Raw genomic sequence first — 16,566 nt, forward strand, 5'->3', positions numbered from 1 at the left:
TCTTCGCGTGAGGTGGCCAAAGTACTGGAGTTTCAGCTTTAGCATCATTCCTTCCAAAAAAATCCCAGGGCTGATCTCCTTCAGAATGGACTGGTTGGCTCTCCTTGCAGTCCAAGGGACTCTCAAGAGTCTTCTCCAACACCACAGTTCATTTTTCTTAGTTGAGCATAAATGTTGACAGAGCTGACAGTCTTACATATACAAGCTCTTACATGCAAAACATGCCTGATTTAATACTCAAACACTCAGAATCTTTCATGCTTTCTTACATTTTGCAATCAATTTTTTTTTCCTTAAAGGATCTCCTTTTTGTTGTCATTCATTACGAAGTACCTGGGATTCCAGTGTAGGATCTTTAAAGATTTTTGACAAATAAATAAGAGGAAAGAAACTAAATTCTGCCTTTCTACATATCTTATTTATATATTCATTGTTAGACAGAATTGCATTATGTATATAGGTTGACTTTAAAATTTTGAGCTCCAGGGTCATACTTGGTATCCTTTTTATTTATTTATCTTTCATACTGTATTATTTCAGAGCAAAGTGTCCTGATTTCTTTTTTTTTTTTTTTTCTTGCATGTGTCCTTACTAAAATGTTTTTAAATCCCATTCGGTCCTATTATTCTGTTGTTTATTCACTTTAAACTGTATGTGTTGAGTGTTCTCAGCTGATCATCAGGTTATTATTTAGCTTTAATGTTTTAATACGTTGGGTTATTATATTTGTTCTATTTGTCTTAGTCTCTTCCTCCAAAAAATACCTGCTATCCGTGAGTTGAAAATCAGGTATCTAATTTCATTATTAACTCTCTTTGTCGGAGTCAACTTTTGTATTCTTCCTTCCCATGTTTGGAAAGTCTGTTAAATATGATAATTTATGATTTGATTTTTACATTATTACGTAATGTTCTTTTGAATTCTACCATGGCTTTAGAAATGATCTATGATTCTTTGTGCAACCCCCTTAGTATATTTTATTCTTAGTATTTGTGCTAAATGGTATGAAATAATCTATGTTGCAAGAATAAATGCAAATGTATTTCTTCTCATGCTGCATAACTTATGGTGATGGTGTGCACTATTCCACATAGGCACTCAGTGATCAAAGCTGATGGAGCCTGACTGTTTACCAGCACCACTTGGGACAGGCCACATTATCAGTTACCACATTGTGACTTAATTTTTCTGGCTTACTGGCCAGAAGCAGTCATTAAGCCCCTCTCTTAGCCCACAAAACTTCATGTGCCTAGAGGAAAGAGAGACCCATGTATGAGTGAGGGCTAGAAATCAGTGGTTACCTTTTTAAGATTTATCTTTTTTTTTTTTTTTTGCAATTGTGGGTCTTTGTTGCTACACCCAGGCTTTCTCTAGCTGCAGAGAGCAGGGGCTATTCTTTGTTGTGGGACCCAGGTTTGTGATTGTGGTGGCTTGTCTTGCTGTAGAGCATGGATGCTAGGTACACGAGCTTCAGTAGTTGTGGTTCCTGGGCTCTAGAGCACGGACTAAGTGATTGTGGCACACAGGCTTACCTGCTTTGTGGCATGTGGGATCTTCGGGGACCAGGGATCTTACTGATGTCCCCTTCATTACAAGGCAGATTCCTGGAACACCAGGGAAGCCCAGTTATTTTTAAAAGTTGTTTGAGTGTATAGAGCAGATGCTATCTAATTGTTACCTATGTTTTTGGTGCAAAACTTTCTCAGATGTATGATTGTTCTCTTGCTTTGGTTTGGCAGAATCTAGAATGCAAAGCATCAAAATATCATGTTTTACTTGTAGTTAGTATATTTTAATATACCAATTTATACTGTATGAAATACTTACAGGTATCTTAAAATGCTGTCTCAGGTTGAATACTAGCCGGTTGCTCCTGTCTACCACTTACTGGATATTTCTTCTCATTGCTGATTTGAATTGACTCTTTGTGTACTAAATGCTAATGTCTTTTAACCAGCTGGTAGGGAAAAGCATTACATTTATTTTTTCTTAAGATTTTTTTGAATCATCTGTATATATTTAACCTTCAAGTGAATTTTAGGGTCATTTTATCCCTCTTAAGATTTCTGAAAAAAAAGTAAGTGAAGGGGTTTCATCCCATCAATATTATGCATGATTAGTAGAAAGCCTTAGGATTATTTTTTGTGGAGTCGGCTTCCTGGAATCTAATCTCCACTGAGCCACTTTACAGCCATGTGACCTTCGGAAAATGTAGGCTTTCTGTCTCAATTTCCTCATCTGTAAAATGGGGATAATAATATCATCTATCTTACAGGGTTTCTATGAAGATGAGTTGAGTTAATATTTGTAAGGCTCGTATCACAGTGTCTCATATGTATAAGGTTTTGTATATGTGGGAGTTTTAAATTTTAACTGAAGTAAATGAAAAGCATAATGCTGGAATACAGTAGAAATGTGTGAGCTTCTTAAGGATATTGTGTTAGAGAAATGTAGTTATTTCCCTGATAGGAGAGAGACACCATGTGTGAGTGGAGGCAGACAGTATCATTCTTTTGGGTGTTGGTTTTTAGGGCGAATGAACTGTAGATGTACCTGAGAACACCTGAGCTTAAAACGTTTGCTATTCCTAAGGAAAGAGTAAAATTCCTGTCAATGGACCCATACATATTGGGGAAAGGCTAACTGAACCCTGCCCTCAAAGCATGGTTTTCATAGTAAAGCTTGCCTTTAGAAGTCTGCATCTTTAGCCAAAACAAACTTGTTGGTTGTGAATTCTTTGAATCAAAGATAGCAATTAAAAAAAAATAATGTGTGCAGACAATCATACATTCTCTGAATCTTCTATGTCTGTTAGTAAGGGTAAGTTGGAAATTTTATGTGCTGATAATGCTTTTTAAAAGTAGGCTTTGTTACATTGGGTATTATATTTGAAGAATAATGAAGTCTACAAAGAATATGATCTGACTAATGTACATTAATATTAAAATATGGAGCTGTATGAACTGAAATATGAGTATACTGTTTGCATGACCACCTGAAGCCACGTGAATCAGCTCACTTTAAAATGTTAAGAATCCCTTGCCTTTCCCTGAAAGAGGAAGAAGTATACGGATGAACTATTATTGCCATACTAGTGGAGAGCAATATACCTTCTTTATTACAGAATCAGGGAACAATCCTCTGAGATTCTTATTTGAAGTAGAAAGGAATGAATTTTTATTGATTCGTTATTTCATTTAAGACATCATCCTGCCCTCTTGCTCTCTTGTAGTATGTGTGTTCAATAAATAATACATTCTCTTTTCTCTGTGTTGCCATCTAAGAATCTGTTTGGCTCAAAATAAGCCAGGTGTTTCCACAACCTACTGTTCCGGCTTCTCTGCGGTTTTGCCTAACAGCTGTCAGGACTGGCCTTCTTAATTGCTTTATGTGAGTGATGTTAATTCGGTTGTAACATCAAAGGTGGTTGGGGGTCACTAGCTGAATGCCCCTTGCCCAACTGCCGTGTTAAGGAAGTGTACGTTTCATACTGACTCTGGTTGATTGCGATGATGGCCGTTGACCCCTGACTGTTGTATGTGCCTGGAGACTGATCGATTGAATCCACCTCGGAATAATCAGGAGCCGGGCTTGTGAGGCCAGCAGCAGCCAGAAGCAGAATTGCAAGTAAGACCCTCGTTTCATGGTCTGCTTCAGCAGGGAGCCTGGTTGTGACACAAGCTACTACATTTCCACAATCAGGAAAACAAATGACCAGACAGGTCTTTCCAGAGAAGGTTATTTATATATTTCATCAATGATTCCTTTTGGTTTTTGTAGGAGGACGAGGGTTGTCAGTTTTAGATTGTTTTAGTAGCCCTAAAATAAGAAGACAAAGGGTATAATTTTATTTTTTTTAATTTATTTGTTTGTTTTTAATTGAAGGACAGTTGCTTTACAATATTGTGCTGGTTTCTGCCATACATCAACACGAATCATTCATAAGGATGCATATGTCCCCTCCCTCTTGAACCTCCCTCCCATCTTCCACCCCAGCCCACCCCTCTAGGTTGTCACAGAGCACTGGGTTTGATCTCCCTGCATCATACAGCAAATTCCCACTGGCTCTGTATTTTACATACGGTAATGCATATGTTTTAATGCTACTCTCTCAATTCGTTCCACCCTCTCCTTTCCCCACCGTGTCCACAGTCTGTTCTCCGTGTCTGCATCTCTCCATTGCTGCCCTGCAAACAGGCTCATCAGTACCATCTTTCTAGATTCCATCCATATGTGTTGACATACACTATTTGTTTTTCTCTTTCTGCCTTATTTCACCCTGTGTAATAGGCTCTAGGTTCATCCAGAGGATACACTTTAAAAATGGTACCTAGAAGGATTTCTGTGAGTGTTTTAGTTAAGTTTGGATTGAGCTAGAAAGCCTCTTTGGTTGTTTCCAGACATTCATTCCTCTGTGAAACTGCTGTGCTCTTTAGGGGAACTGCATAGATAGAGATCAGTCTCAGTGGGAGGTGTCACAGTTAGAAAGGCTGCATGAACTGGGTATGTGGCTTGCATAACATTAACTGCCTCAACTAGAGGGTAGATTTTTACTGTCAGCTAACAACATTCTGGAGAGAGTATGTTCATGTTTATTCTTAGTATCCCACTTGGTCCTTCCCTGTCACTTCTAAGAACTCAGTTTACTATATTCTACGCTTGAACCCTGACACACCTTGACCCCGGCTGGAAGGACAGGATTAAGTAGAGTGAAGGCATATCTCTTCGACGATATATTTGTAATGAAGCGTCTCTCTGGGAGCCTACTTAATACAAATCACCTTTCATTTTCCAACAAGGTTGCCAATGTTGGAGTCTGGTAGTAGTTTTAAATAAAAGTTCATTTTACTTCCAACTTCAGAGCTCAAATTTAACATGATTTTTAAAGGGCCATGACATAATATCTTTTTAATATGTTTTAGTTTCCAAATATCACTTTAGAATAAAACATATATTTTGAAGGTATACAATGATTTGTGCTTGATTCTCATCAGGTTTTAAAATTATAAATATCCTAGGTTTTTATCTCATTCAGCATTTGAATAGTTTTGAATTATACAGAGGATGTACAAATAGATGTTAAACATGCATTATAACACAGAGCAGAGATGGCAGAAGGAAAGTGTACGTTGAGGTATTGAGGAGGAAATTGGTGACTTTGCTGTGAGCATTCATCTTAATTTCAAGTTTTGTTTCCCAGCACTTTAAAGGCCTGTACATCCTCCAAAATTGTGAAAACATTAAGAAGTCAAAGATAATTGAAATAGGAAATGGTAATAAGAGGTCTTCAATGCCAAGTCACTACATATTATGATCCTTTGTATTTCTTATATACCTATTCTTTGTTAATACGAGTTTAGAGTGTCTATTTAGCACTTAATAGTCTCTTGGTCCTGCCTTGGATTCTGTATTTTTATTGAGAAAACATATTGTCTTTTTCTAGTATAAAAGAAATAGTCATGTTAAAATATTTAGAAAATATATACAGTAAAAATTAATGAAAAGAATTCAGGATTAAATGATACATGATGATATTTGCTTCAGAATAATTTTGGATAGAGAAAGAGGTGAGGGTCTAGATGAAACTGTATTGGCACTGGTAAGTTTTGGGTACATAGTGGTTCATTGTGCTGTTCACTTTATTTTTGTATCTTTTGATAATTTCTGTAAGCTAAAATAATAATAGTCTCTAGTCCCATTGCTCAGAGAAAATTATTTCTTCTTCTCTATAAAAACAGATTCACAGAAATACACTTAACACATATTCATATATATGTTTTTTAATTTAAGCAAAATTGTACCACCCTAAAATAGAGACTCTGAGCTTAGTAGACTCAGGCTGTTCTCTCAAATGCCTGGGAGGCTCCTGTGTAGGGCCACCATTTAAGATCTGTTGACTTGTTGGATGGTCAGGTTTGGTGAGTGAGTAAAGCTACGTGTGAACTCATTTAGGGGGCTTCAGTTCCAAAACACAGTTAATTGCTGTATTTGTTGTTGTTTAGTTGCTAAGTTATATCCGACTCTGTGACCCGATGGAGTGTAGCCTGCCAGGCTAGCTTTGTCCATGGGATTTCCCAGGGAAGAATATTGGAGTGGGTTGCCAGGTCCTTCTCCAGGGGATCTTCCTGACCCAGGAATTGAACCTGCATCTCCTGCACTGGCAGGCAATTTTTTTTTTTTTAAACTACTGAGCCACCTGAGAGCCCTTGTGTTCAGTCGCTAAGTTGTGTCTGACTCTGTGACCCCATGGACTGCAGCGCACCGGACTTCCCTGTCCTTCATTATCTCCTGGAGTTTGCTCAGACTTGTGTCCATTGAGTTGCTGATGCCATCCAACCATCTGTCTTCCTCTTTTCCTCTCACCTTCAATCTTTCCCAGCATCAGGGTCTTTTCCAATGAGTTGGATCTTCCCATTAGATGGTCAAAGTATTGAAACTTCAGCTTCAGCATCAGTCCTTCCAATGAATATTCCAGGTTGACTTCCTTTAGAATTGACTGGTTTGATCTCCTTGCTGTCCAAAGGACATAGCTTAAATATTTTCTGTAGGCTGATATTTAGGAAAAAAATAGAAAAATAGGGAAGCTACCTCATTCTTTCCTCTCTCCCTTTGTATTGTTACTCTCTCTTCCTCTGAAAGAAGAAATGGAGGGAAAACAGAGCAGAAGCTCAGAAGGGTTTATTTCAGAGTGAGGAATGAGAGTTGGATTGCCATCTGCTTCTACTGGTTCTAGCCCCTCTATGTCAATACCTAAGCCCAAGTGTGTGTCCATTTCATATGTACAAGTTCTTTTTCCATACCCCAAGCAATAAAAAAAAAGGTATAAAAATAGAATTTCCAGGATAGATCCTTAGGTAGCATGAGTCAAAGAGTTGTACAGGTGGCTAGGTAAGTCTTCTAGAAAGATAGTTCCTTTAAAGAGATTTAATTATAGTTCCTTTATTTACTTTAAAGGTATCTTTTAGCTTAGGCTTTTAGCAGAAGTTCACATGACTTCAACTTTGTGTGAATGGCATTATACCCTAAAAGCATGTGAGAGGCATTCCTGGTGTACTTGGCCCTTATCCACGGTAATTTTCAGAACACTACAGGAAAGTGTTGACCCTGTTATGGAAAATAATCTCATTGATTATGGAAAGTTCAGTTCGATTCATGAAGCAAATGGCTGCCGATCTGTAAAAGACTTTTGTTAATGCAGCACAGGTCTCTTGGACTAGCCTACCTTTGCATGACTAGGCATTCTTGAACAGTTTTTCATGGTGCTGAAACTCCAGTACTTTGGCCACCTCATGCGAAAAGTTGACTCATTGGAAAAGACTCTGATGCTGGGAGGGATTGGGGGCAGGAGGAGAAAGGGACGACAGAGGATGAGATGGCTGGATGGCATCACTGACTTGATGGACGTGAGTCTGAGTGAACTCCGGGAGTTGGTGATGGACAGGGAGGCCTGGCGTGCTGCGATTCATGGGGTAGCAAAGAGTCGGACATGACTGAGCAACTGATCTGGTCTGATCTGATGATCCTTTTAATGTGTTGTTGGTTTCTGTTTGCTAGTACTTTGTTGAGGATTTTTGCATCTATGTTCATCAGTGATATTGGCCTGTAATTTTCTTTTTTTTTGGTGATATCTTTGTCTGGTTTGGATAGCTGGGTGATGGTGGTCTCATGGAATGCGCTTGGCAGTGTTCCTCCCCCTGCTGTTTTTGGGAAGAGTTTGAGAAGGGGTAGGTGTTAGCTCTCTTCTAAATGTTTGACAGAATTTGCCTGTGAAGCTGTCTGGCTCTGAGCTTTTGTTGTTGGGAGATTTTTTTTTTATCACAGTTTGATTTCTGTGCTTGTGATTGGTCTGTTCATATTTTCTGTTTCTTCCAGGTTCAGCATTGGAAGGTTGTACTTTTCTATGAATTTTCCATTTCTTTCAGGTTGTCCATTTTATTGGACATTGGATTTTCCTTTAACAAGGGAAAAAGTGTTTGTTTCTATATTATGGGTTAGTTTGCAAGCCAGAATGATAAAGACATAAACCCCTTTATTCCTCCATCTTGGCAAGGGAACACTATTATTTTCTGATATTTGGATCAATAAAACATTGTTTTTATAGAAAACTGGACACTGTCACTTACTGAGGAATTTGCTTGAAGTCACTTCTTTTTAATTTGCTCAGACCAGGTACTGGAAGATGGTTTTTTCTAAGATGTAGAAGGTATACCCCTTGCTTTTTAAAATTGCTTTGAGTTTCTTTGGGAACGTAGGGATTTGTGAGATGTTTGAATTAATCCCTCTTCTGGCTATGATGGCAGAAGTGCACGTTTATTTAACTGTTAACCTATCCTCTTAAGACATCTTCCACTTCTTGTTAGGTTTATTCTCTAGACCTCAAAGCTACAGAGAGCCTTGAACTGAGAGCTCTCATCTCACCCCTTCTCTGTCCTCTCCTCTGTTTCATCACCCTTTCTCCCTTCTTTGCTGTCTTTTCTCTTCTCCCTTTATTTTCCTTCCTCTCTTCTTTCTCTTCCCTCTGTCTCTCCTGCTTTAAGCCCCCCTTTCTCTACCCTCTCTGTCTCCTTCTATCCCCCCTGTCCTGGAATGTGCACTTTCAATGGTGACTAAGTTAAAATGAGAGATCACTAGATGCCATGGCTAAGTGGCAGCCAAATACATAAATAAGTATCCAGAAAAGATGTTTTCAAACTTGACTTTAATTAAAAATTAATCTCTCTGAAATAACAGGATTCCTTTATTGCTAAGGAGTAGTTCAATCAAACATTAGTTGAAGCAACCTATCAACTTCATTTTGAAAGTGCCCTAATTCTGTTGACCTTAAGTGTTGGCTTAAAGATGATCTTGCTTTGGTTTGGCAATATGTTTCAAAAACTTATTGTTATTTTTACATGGGTCCAGGAATTAGTGGAAATTTTCAACAGAAATTAACTTATTAGAACACAACTGAAAATTCAAAGAACATAAAATTTTTCCTAGTTTCTTAGAGTTTGAGTTGAAGACTTAAAATGCAAGTAGACACAACACCTACTATGAAATGATATTTGGAGGAAATATTAATACTTTTACTAAATGTTTAGGTATCGTCTGATATTAGAAAAACACCAGATTACAGCAAAAGTCAATGTAAAATATGACAGAACATAAAGATACTAAAACTAAAAACTAAAAATCCCTCTTTAGTTGTGCCAGGAAGTCCTTAGTTGTAATCAACATGGGTTTTTAAAATAGCCATTAATGGAAAAAATCATGAATCATAAATTATGTTATGTGACTATATCATTTAGTAGTTCCATCTGCAAAACTAAATCAGTAACTAACTTGAGAGTATAATTCACAATAAATCTGTATTTTAAAATATAGAGCTTTCTAAACCCAGATTAGGGGTGAGATAATTAGATGGCATCACCGACTCAGTGGACATGAATTTGAGCAAACTCCAGGAGATAGTGAAGGACCAGGAAGACTGAGGTGGTCTCAGAGTCAGACACAACTTAGTGACTGAAAAACAACACCATCAAAATATTTATGTCCCAGGTATTAGCCTGCTGGTCCAGTGTCTCAGACTCTACTCTCCCAGTACAAGGGGCCTGGCCTCAATCTCTGGTCAAGGAACTAGATCTCACATGCCACAAATAACAATTTGCATGCTAAGGATCCTGCAGGCTGCAACTAAATGAATAAGTAAAAAGAAGTAAAAAATGCCATGGCATCCTAAGTTGCTGGAAAGATTTTAAAATCAAATGATGGAACTGTAAGTATTAAACAGAAGACTGCCAGGAGTCTTCTCTTAATGTAGTCATCCTCTTCTGTTGGTGTCATTTGAAATGTGTCCTCAGGAAAAAGCTTCCATGGGAGGAGAACGAGGACAAGTATATGGGATCATAAGAACCTAGAAAGTGAGATAAACTGGTTCCTTTGGTGAAGGACGTAAGAGCCTCGCAGCCAGACTCAGTCTGGCACATTGCTGAGTGCTTCCAGGCCACAGCCAGCCAGCGTGGTCCAGGGGTGACCCAATGAGGCAGAGTGTCAGACCAAGTCATGCCAGCAGATTTATAGTCTAAGCACAGCTGGGAAGGAGGGGTAAGGCTTTCTAGAAGTGGAACCTGGTAGGAGTAGAGCAGACCCAGATACTGAATAGAACAGTTGTCCTGTGGAGTTCAGTACAGTTCAGTTCAGTCGCTCAATCGTGTCCGAGTCTTTGCAACCCCATGAACTCCAACACACCAGGCCTCCCAGTCCATCACCAACTCCCGGAGTTTACCCAAACACATGTCCATCAGTCGGTGATGCCATCCAGCCATCTCATCCTCTGTCATTCCCTTCTCTTCCTGCCTCCAATCCCTCCCAGCATCAGGGTCTTTTCCAATGAGTCAGCTCTTCGCATGAGGTGGCCAAAGTATTGGAGTTTCAGCTTCAGCATCAGTCCTTCCAAAGAACACCCAGGACTGATCTCCTTTAGGATGGACTGGTTGGATGATCAGTTAAAATTGCTATTACAAGTAATTCTCCCTCATAATGTAGCTTAAGTAAGAAAGGTTTTTGGAGTGTGTGGCGTGTGTGTGCATATGTATGGGGGGATGTGGATGCATGTGGATGCTCATATGTGTGTTTTATTCTTACATGGTGCTCTACAGGTAGACCAGGTCTAGTGTGTAATTTTTCACATAGGGACTGAGGCTCATTCAGTCTTGTTACTTTATTCTCAATAGGCAGTTTTCATGTGATGGTTCAAGAAGAGTGTCGCCATCATATGTATACTTGAGGTCATCAGAAGAGGAAAGGTCAGCTGAGCATATATCCATTCCTTCTAAGGCAGTACCACACTTCAATTCTCTGTAGGCTCCATTAGCTGGGTATTAGTCATGATCACATTAGATGCAAGAGAGGCTGGAAAATCTCTAGCTAGGCTGTTGTTTACCTATTTAATTAAAAATTTTAAATTTGGCATTTTTGCTATTAAAAGAAGTAGATGATGCATATTCATGCAAAGCCAGTGATCTCTTCCAGAAGTTTTGGGTATGCTAATCCACCAGTGCCTTCTGGTTTAGTCAGTAGGTGAGCCCAAGCTACTGGTTCTGATACTTATTGGGCCTGAAGAATATAATTTATCACCTGCTATACTTGGCAGGAGCCGAAGGACTGCAGTTCTAAAAGTGACTGGGTGTCGTCTGATATTACAGTGGGTGGAAATATTTCCAGTTAGCAAAGAACAAGCTAAATTGTCTTACTAAGAAATGTAGTTTTTGTACCTTTAAATGTACAAAAGGATTTATTTAAATGTACTAAAGGATTTAAATGGACTAAAGGATTTATTTAGTTAATTTTGTTCTTGTGTGTAAATAAATGTTCTGGCATGCTCCAGTGAAAAGCACATAAATAGGGAAGATAATTTATAGAGAAAGTTTAAACATACTCAGTTTGCTGTAATTATAGTCAGAGCAGGAAACCATTCCATAATGTATTTGGTACAAATACTATGCATTTTTGCAGATATGCTATTTATGGCATATCTTGTATAGCCTTTTTTCTCTGACCTGAATAGCAAGTCTTGTCTGTATCTGATTTATTTGAACAACATATTTTGATCTTTTTGCGTATTTCTGTTAATATCCCAGGGTAGATGCTTTCATATACATTATACTGTTTAATCCTTTGGATATGAAGGGTGTTGTTATTTTCTCCTTTTCACTGATGAGGTCAGGAAATCTGTTGTCAGAGGAGGGTGGGGATACAAACCTCGTCTGATCACCGTCTTTTGCTTCTTGCAGTTTACTCTACATCCTTTTATTATTGGGGCTCCCCCAGTGGTGCAGCAGTAAAGAATCTGCCTGCAATGCAGGAGACCCGGATTTGATACCTGGATCAGGAAGATCCCCTGGAGAAGGAAATAGCAACCCACTCCAGTATTCTTGCCTGGGAAATCCCATGGACAGAGGAGCCTGGAGGGTTATAATCCTTTTGTTCTGATAGCTACCAATTATTACTTTATATTTGTCTATACTTTTAACTTATTTACTCAGTTCTGAGTTCTTTGTCGACAAGAACTTAATTATAGAAAACAAAGTATTTGCTTCTCACATGTCAGCTATGAAAGTGAGGAGCATTTGTATATCCAGAACACTGAAAGATGCTCATTTTGATTAGAAAACATCTACGCATGCTGTTTATTTTCCTTTTGTATATGGAGCCTAGGTTGTGTGTGTGCAAAGGATCTGAGGAACTTCCTTGAAATTTTTTCTGTGCTTTCACCTCAGGTGTTTCTGCAAGTCCCAAATCATTTAATGATGACTTCCAAACAAAATAGAAAATATAGGATGAAGCTATTAAAAATTAATCAGTAATTAAAATAGATACTTTTGATTTTCCTTTTTCACAAAAATATTTTTTCTATTTAAAGAAATTAAGAATTTCCTCTTCAGTTGTTTTTTAGTTAATATCACTTAACTAATTTAATTTGTAGAAATATGTTTGTGTAAAAAAAAAAAAAATGTTGAGAATTCCCTGGTGCTTCAGTGGCTAAGACTCCATGCAGGAGGCCTGGGTTTGATCCCTGGTCAGGGAACTAAGAATTCTGCATGCTGCAACTGAGATCCCACTCGTCACAGCTAAGACCCAGCACAGCCAAATAAATAAATATTTTAAAAAATTGTTGTCATATACACACTGAAAGAAAACAAGTGATTTCCTCTTTACCTTGGTATAAGGAAAGACATGTCTACTTATCATGTATGAAGCGAGATGCCAGTCCAGGTTCAATGCACGATACTGGATGCTTGGGGCTAGTGCACTGGGATGACCCAGAGGGATGGTATGGGGAGGGAGGAGGGAGGAGGGTTCAGGATGGGGAGCACATGTATACCTGTGATGGATTCATTTTGATATTTGGCAAAACTAATACAATTATGTAAAGTTTAAAAATAAAATTAAAAAAAATCCAGTCAATAAAAGAAAAAAATTGATAATTTGGATATCACACACGCATAGCTCATGGGATAAAACACCATTAGCAAATCAAAGACAACTTACGAACCGGTAGTTGCCTGGAGCCGGTGAGGCATTCCACTCATGACAACGATCACGAGGAAGGAGGCTCGGCATACGCAAAGGCGGGATCGAGCCTCAGGAGTCCCCCTGGATATTCTTGAGCATCTATCCCCCCAAAAACCAGAGTCTGCCTACTTTATTGCTTTGTGCTCTCACCTCTGACTTTACTGGGGGCTGTCCCCCACCACCATCTCACTCTATCTGTCAAAGAGTTAACTTACAGCTCCAATTAATAAAGTTCCTGGGCAATTAGGAGTGTTTAAATCCAAACCCCTCAGATAGCTCTCTAACTCCCCTGACAAGTTTACCCGGACTCCTACAGCTATGCATACGATTGTTTACAGTCTCCCAGCCTCGAGAGGCACGGGAAGCTTAAGATATTCAAATAGCTTAGAGCCTCTCAGAGAGTTAGAAACTGTCAGAATAAAACTAGTAAAAGATTTCATTGATGAGCCAATGCTTGTTGCCAAGTTTTCACATCCCCTGTATTGTATCCTTGAATATGTATTAATTAATATAGTTGGTATATAGAAAAAATATAAGTAGTGGCCTTAGTGTTAGCAACTTTAGACCCTTAAGGTAATAAATTCTTTCCTTTGTTGTAAACCCATTACACATCCGCCCTATAGGAATGCAATTTTATCTAACACCTTCGGAAGATGGCGCCAAACCTTAAAATAATTACTCTTAGAGAAAATAAAGCTTTGTCAAGAGTCATAAAATGTTAATAGGCCTTCTGGCCAGAAGATGATGTAAATCACCTAAACCATTTGTATACGATAAATTTGCAGGATAGAAACCCTGGTTTTTGATAAGGATCAAAGACTGCTGATTTGCATCCCCTATTATCCTCTATGTGTAACTTAGGGTGTAAAAGCCCCTGTTGAAAATAAAGCTATGGGCCTTGCTTACCAAAGCTTGGTCTCGCCATGTCATTCTTCCCCTCAGTTTCCAGCTGAGTCTCCATCTGGAGCGTGGAAATACTCTGCAACCATTTATTTGCCTGGGCTTCTAAGACCCACTCGAGAAGGTGTCTAAGGTGGGGCACCTTCTGCTATTCGAGAGGGCGCCTGCGGCCTCCGTGGTCAGAGCTAACCTGGTGTCACAGGTTATATTGATCTTCCACGTAAACCAAGCTACTCAGCCTCTTTTCTCCACTGAATTTTCCTACTGAGCTATCCTCATTCTATTATTCTTTATATCTTTGATGGATAAGTAAATAAATAGGTTGCCGACGCCGTCTCCCCTTCGAATACCCTGGATCAGCTGGGGCTGGACCTCGGCAGGTAGTAAATATTTGCAACATATACCACAAACATAAAGCTTAATACATCCTTAATGTACAAAGACTTCTGAGAAGCTGAGAAACAAAAGACTAAAACATCAAGAAAATAAATGGGAAAAGTTATGAACTATCAATTCAAACTTGCAAGTAAAGATATAAAAATGGGACTTGAGCACGAGGAAAAAAAAGTTCAAGTTCACCCATAATTAGGTAAATGCTAATAAAAATAGTACTGAGATGCCTTTTCTCAACTATCAAGTTAGTGAAAATTAAATACTGTGGTAACACATCCCACTGATGAAGCCATAAAGAAATAGGCTGGTAGGAATGGACCCACTACAACCTTTCTGAATGGAAATTGGACAATACTTGGCTGTATTCCATGTGCTACTCTCTTTTGACCCGCAGCTGCACTTTTAGGAATCTCCCCTGTAAGTACAGTACTCTGGAAATACCTATACAAATTTATGCAGTGCAATTTCAATGAGAATTACAGAATAGTGGAAACACCCAAATACCCACATACAAAGGAATGGTTGAATCAGCTATTGTATAGTCATTGAGTGGAATACTATGCAACAGTAAAAAAAAAAAAAAAAAGGCAGGATTATTCACAATTGGTAAAACCTGAAACCAATCCAAGTGTCCACTAACACATAAATGGAAATACAAAATGTGATGTATATTATTCAGAATATACAGAATATTATTATTCAGAATATTATTCAGCCTTTAAAAGAAAGGAAAATCTGCAATATGCTAAAACGTGAATGAACCTTGAGGACATTATACTAAGTGAAATAAACCAGTCACAAAAAGGCAAATGCCGTGTGATTCCACTTACATGAAGTACTTGGAGTAATCATATTTAGGGATTAGGTTGTTATTATAAATGTGTGAAGTGACTAGTTTTAAGATAATAGCAAGTGTCCAGACATGTTGGGAATTGAGAATGCATGATAGCAATTAAACAACAGCAAGAAAAAAATTCCAAAACCTCTCCGAAGCACATGTAACCCCCATGACTAACATACACTCTCTGGTGCTAGGTTTCTGGTCAGGTAGGCTGTCCTTTTCTTTCCTTGAGATGAAGCTGAAGATCTGTCATTCTTAATGAACGCCTTCCTATGATCCTTTTTCATTTGAAGTCATGCTACAAAAATTTAAATATAACAGTTTTACCAAAATTTTACTAAAATAGATAATTGGAATCAGGATTAGTTTGCCGTTTTCTAAAGTCTGTTTTTTAGAATATATTTGAGAAGATATCACTTTATTGTGCTATTGTAAAGTGAAGTAGAGTTCATGCTTGACATTTAGTAGGTACTTGATGCATAGTAATTGAATGAAGGAATACCTGAATTGCTTTTATGAATAATAAGAGCCATTTGTAACTAACCGATTCATCACTTGTAAACAAATTACATAGAGCTGAAGTGCTTTGAAGCATCTTGTGCTTGTTGAAGTACTATTTGTACTGTTGATTTGCTCTGAAACTCCTTTCAAACTAACATTAAAGAAAAATTAAGTCCAATATAATTCTAACTTCTTAATATAAATTATTAGTGTGATGGGTCACTGGTGATTGAAATATTTTAAAAGATTATATTTCCCATTATTAAACAGTTCTTTTTTTGATACATATCTTTATAATATGTACAGACCCAGAATTTCAGAAAGTCAAATATAGAATAATCCTTTACAAAATACTGCTAAGTCACTTCAGTCATGTCCGACTCTGTGTGACCCCATAGACGGCAGCCCACCAGGCTCCCCTGTCCCTGGGATTCTCCAGGCAAGAACACTGGAGTGGGTTGCCATTTCCTTCTCCAATGAATGAAAGTGAAAAGTGAAAGTGAAGTCACTCAGTCGTGTCCAACTCTTAGCAACCCCATGGACTGCAGCCTACCAGGCTCCTCTGCCCATGGGATTTTCCAGGCAAGAGTAGTGGAGTGGGGTGTCATTGCCTTCTCCTTACAAAATAATTGAGTAGTAAATTTCTTTGGTTGGCTACTGCATTCTTCCTTCCTTCTTCCCTTTCTTCATTTCTGTTTCCTTTCTTATTTCCATAATCATTTCTTAAACTCTGTGCTAAGATAAGTTACTCCTGAAGAATAAAAATAAGATAGTCTTAACTGTTCGTAAGTAACATTGTGTTAGAAGGGTACGAGAGTGGCTATATCTCATTTGACTATATTTCCTGTTTCTCAGATATTTATAGTCATTGTGATTGT

General features: G+C 38.2%; 1 protein-coding gene across 3 annotated transcripts in view; it reads left to right on the plus strand.

Moving 5' to 3' along the window:
• The window catches only part of NAV3 (neuron navigator 3), an 893,860-nt gene that overhangs the window by 243,563 nt on the left and 633,731 nt on the right, over nt 1-16,566 (plus strand). The gene's annotated exons all lie outside the window — the stretch shown is intronic.

This window comes from Bos indicus, chromosome 5 (assembly GCF_029378745.1).
Source record: "Bos indicus isolate NIAB-ARS_2022 breed Sahiwal x Tharparkar chromosome 5, NIAB-ARS_B.indTharparkar_mat_pri_1.0, whole genome shotgun sequence".
Taxonomy (NCBI): Eukaryota; Metazoa; Chordata; class Mammalia; order Artiodactyla; family Bovidae; genus Bos; species Bos indicus.